At 34.2% G+C, this 4906-nt stretch overlaps 1 long non-coding RNA gene across 1 annotated transcript; it reads left to right on the forward strand.

Moving 5' to 3' along the window:
• The first annotated feature begins 747 nt into the window (after positions 1-747).
• LOC127941395 (uncharacterized) lies at positions 748-4121 on the forward strand. The gene is made up of 3 exons (XR_008149009.1): positions 748-1105; positions 2951-3300; positions 3390-4121. It is a non-coding gene; the product is annotated as an uncharacterized LOC127941395 (long non-coding RNA).
• Positions 4122-4906: the final 785 nt, after the last annotated feature.

A 4906-nucleotide genomic window follows, 5' to 3' on the forward strand; every position in this document is an offset into this window, starting at 1 on the left:
AGGCATAAGCATCTTTCAGTTTGGCAAGATTTGCACTGAATATTGAATGAAACAGCTTTCTCTATTAGAGAGACAAGCTTTTGAGCAGATTTGGGCTTGATTTCACTTCATTTGAACAGTAGCACTATTTCAACATTACTGGACTCAGAAAGCTGTAAACTGACAATCTTGATCATTGAAGTCCTAACATAAGATTTTGTGCATATAACTTCTAACACATTAAAAACTGTCTTACAGCATTGCAGAAAACATTGTATTTCATAAGGCATAAGCATTTTTCAGTTTAGCAAGATTTGCACTGAATATTGAATGAAACAGCTTTCTCTAATAGAGAGAAAAGCTTTTAAGCAGATTTGGGCTTGATTTCACTTCATTTGAACAGAGGCACTATTTCAACATTACTGGACTCAGAAAGCTGTAAACTGACAATCTTGATCATTGAAGTCCTAACATAAGATTTTGTGCATATAACTTCTAACACATTAAAAACTGTCTTACAGCATTGCAGAAAACATTGTATTTCATAAGGCATAAGCATTTTTCAGTTTAGCAAGATTTGCACTGAATATTGAATGAAACAGCTTTCTCTAATAGAGAGAAAAGCTTTTGAGCAGATTTGGGCTTGATTTCACTTCATTTGAACAGAGGCACTATTTCAACATTACTGGACTCAGAAAGCTGTAAAACTGACAATCTTGATCATTGAAGTCCTAACATAAGTTTTTGTGCATATAACTTCTATACGGTGTACATTTTAGGACATCCTCAGACCTCAGTCATCAAATGAAAAGGCGTCATGCCTCAGACTAAAAGGCTTCAGTCATCGGACAAAACGGCATCGCGTCTCTGACTGAAAAGCTTCAGGTCTCAGGAAAAACGACGTCAGGTGTCATACAATTAACGTTAACATCAGACGAAACAGACTCAGAAAAAAAGTCATCAGACAAAACGGACTCGGACAAAGTGTCATCAGACGAAACGGACTCAGACAAAAAGTCATCAAACGAAAAGGACTCAGGTGGAGAATCGCGTTGCCCCGCCCCATGTGACGTCACACGCACGCCGTTCACAGGAAGTAGTAATGGTTGATTGATGGCAAAAGGAGGTAAGCAGCGCATACCTGTCAAGTATCCCGTTTTGGCCGGGAAAGTCACGTATTTCACCCTTCTTTCCCGCCGTCCTCCCGTATTAGTATTTTCCCGTAAATCTCCCGTATTTAATTTTTTTTTTATTTTAACCTGCGTTATTAATAAAATAATAATAATAAAAACATTCCCAATCTGAGCTCTGTCACTAGTCTCGCGATAACTGCCACCTGTAGTAGCCTGTCGCGAGGGTGTGTGAGGTCAGGTGACATGAGTTATAACGCGGGAAAAACAACAACAAGAAAATAAAAAACCGAGACGGATGATGGATGCTACGATAGAGAGTGAAGGCACACCTGCCAAAGAACCAAAACCCATGTGTAAATACCAGGATAAATGGGACAGCGAATTTACTTTTTTAAAGAATGCAAAGTCTGCAACAAATTTGTACAACAACTCATTAAAAGAGTAAAAGAAAAGTTATTTGAAATAAAAAGAAAAACTGTAAAAGAAAAGCAATATGAAATGAAAAGAATGTGTGGAATGAAAATAAAATGTAAATGTAAAGACAAGCAATGTTAAATTAACAGAAAATATGCAAATAAGCCTTTAAATAAATGCTCTTCATATATACCCTTTTGTGTTTTCATTTGGGCTATAACACCTGTCTTAAAATGTAAGGGATACTGGAGCTTTGTTGGGGTGGTGGGACTGTTTGCGGTGGGCGCCGGAAAATTTCCCTTATTTTCAAATTCAAAACTTGACAGGTATGAAGCAGCGTCTGATATTTTATATTTTATTCAAATGTTACACTAATTAAGTTATATAGGGAAGAGAACATGCTTTTCGAGAGTCTTGTGTGCACGTTTAAGAAGTTAGTTAGCCATATTGCAACTAGCCAGCTTTTATTTTGGCCAAGTAGTAAAATTACCCTTACGAAAAAAAACATGATTTTACTATCAAAAACCACAAATAAATAAATAAATAAATAAAACACATGGTCGATATAGTTAAATCATGGTATCCACAGATTAACCATGGTTTTGCTACTCACCATAGTTTAACCATGGTGTTTGTAGTAAAACTGTGGTTATACAAATGGTACGTTAATCATTACACTAAAAAAACAATGTTACTACACTTTTACTATAATAAAACCACAATGCATTAAATATAGAAAAACTGTTGTTTCATCTCATAAATAATTATAACAATTATACGTATAAAACTTATACTTATTTAACTTTATAATGGTTTATAAGTCTTATATCGTGACATTATTTATTTAAAATATATACAGTATCTTACTATCTTATTGATATTACAATAAATATTGTTAAAATCAAAAGTGCCATATTACACATTCATCTAATCAGATATTTGATATGTTGGTTGTTTAAGGAAAAATAATATTTTTATTTTCATTATTATTGTTGTAATTATGTATAGTGGTATTTGCCTGCTTTGAGTAAAGTAACAAAACAACAATGCCAAGATATGAGACTTGTATTATATCTAAGGGAAAGATTCTATTGTAAGTTAAGTGGATGCATTATATTCATTGCGTATTATAAATCATAATCTTAAATGCTATAACCACAAATAAGTAAACATTATAACACATTAAAACTGTTGTTATGATTACTCATGAGATGATATGACATATTACAAAGTTTTTTTTCTAATACATTATGCATTCATCATAATGCCATAAGAATTCTCTTATAATTTGTTTTAAATACGGGCTTCATAGGAAGTGTTACCGTTAAGTTTAATCGATAATGTACTTCTTCACTGATGTTATACAATATCCTTATACAAATGGAAAAAAAATGTTTACAGCATCTAATGCTTTTATCTTGCAGTGAAACACATCTAAGAAGATGAATAAAATCAAGTGAGCCACAGAGATGGCATCGTCCAAGAGCACAGGCTTGTATTTTTCTTTTTTCTGCATTGGTAAGAAAACTATTAACTCAAAGAAAGTATATGTAAACATTTAAACATCATATACTAATAATGAACAAGAGTGCAGATTAAGTAACAAATATATAAATGAAAACCACCCAAGATCAGTAAACAATCTTTAACTATTACTGTATTCATTTTATATTAAGGGAGTTCATCCAGAGGCAGCGAGTGAACTTTGTGTCCTGAAACCAGAATCAGTTGGGAAGAATGGAACCAAGTCTACCCAATTAAAAGGCTTACACAGGTAATTCACAACTCTGTTTGTGTGTGTGTGTGTGCGCACAGCTATAGCTTAATGTCTTCATGACTCATCATTTGTGTTCATTTCTTTAGGTCCCCTTCCAGATGCTGATGTCTTGGCTACTGGTGCAAAACTACGTCAGATTAATCCCAAGCCTTTGCTGCCGCAAATACTTGAGGGCATGTCAAAAGTAGAGTTGTACCTCTTGGCAGTCCACTTTCATTCCAGTGTCCCCGTATAGCTGCAGGTGTTCCTGATCTTAATTTCCCCCCACTACCTGTGCTTGGTTTTCAGTTTGGCTGTAATTTTAAATTTGGCCAGACGGACGAGTGCATGATCCATCTGAAACATTCGTTTGGACTAGTGGAGGTAAAAAGCACCTCTGCTGAAAACATTGCTCAGGTTCCATTTATGAAAATTCAAAGAGGACTAGCCAAACTTAAAGAGACCCATAAGTACTACTGGCAGGTACAAGGTCAGACTGCAGAGACTGGTCTACACTGGTGTGACTTTGTGACTGACACACAATCAGATTTCATAATACAGATGATCTGGCGAGATGATGCCTTCATAACATCAATGAAAGTACTGTTATAACGTTTATCTGGATGTGTATCTTTCAGTGGTATGAATGGACAGATTCTGTTCATATTATAGTATGAACCTAAGATTTATTTTTACATTCATAGTAAATATATACTTTATGTAGTTGAGTAGTATGTAGCATATTTTGTAGTAGATCTTTGATAACATATTAGATACATCACAAATTATAACAATAAATATATTGTACTTGCTATTAATTAGATAAATGTACATACCAAGGTGAATACATTTGTATGAAATCTTCTGTAATGTATATGATATGCATATTCTTTTACTACTTGCGTATATTTACATTTGATACATTGTGTGATATAACAAAGAAGATTTTTTTCATGAGTTATTATAAAAATACTTTTCATTGTCAACTATTTCATTGTGTCTGTGAAATTATTTTCAGGGACATTTTATTTAAATAATTTCATTATACAAAATATTAAATTTTACATTACAATAAAAAAAGGAAAAACACATTTAATGGTGGTAGGTATGCATTGCAACTAACTGAAAAGGTAAAAAAAATGTAATAAATAAAAAACTACTCTCAAATGTTAACACTGTAACACTACTATTGTAATAATATACATTCACTGCTCAAGAAACATTGGTCCCTGATAATAAACCATAAAACAGCAATTATGCCAGATCTGATTAATTCTTCCTGACAAGGTGAGTGGCACAACAGAATCCCAGATGTGTATTTCCTTGACCCTTCGAATCACTCTTTCCACCAGAAGTCTGAGGCGTGCAGTGGTCCTGTGTTTTTTCACAGTCCTGTTTGCTGAACTGCTTGGCACATTTGAAAGGTGGAATGATCCGTCTAGCACCAATACTGGAGAGCATATATTCAATAGTGAACCCCTTGTCTGTCATAACCACATCTCCACTGCACCACACAGAGCTACCCCAACCAGACCTTTGAATGTGGTAGTGCACTTATAACTTCAGAGTGGAGTTTCAGTGATGTAGGGCTTTCACAGCAGATTTCTGTACAGTCCAGGATGAC

Source organism: Carassius gibelio, chromosome A21 (genome assembly GCF_023724105.1).
Source record: "Carassius gibelio isolate Cgi1373 ecotype wild population from Czech Republic chromosome A21, carGib1.2-hapl.c, whole genome shotgun sequence".
In the NCBI taxonomy this organism is placed as follows: domain Eukaryota; kingdom Metazoa; phylum Chordata; class Actinopteri; order Cypriniformes; family Cyprinidae; genus Carassius; species Carassius gibelio.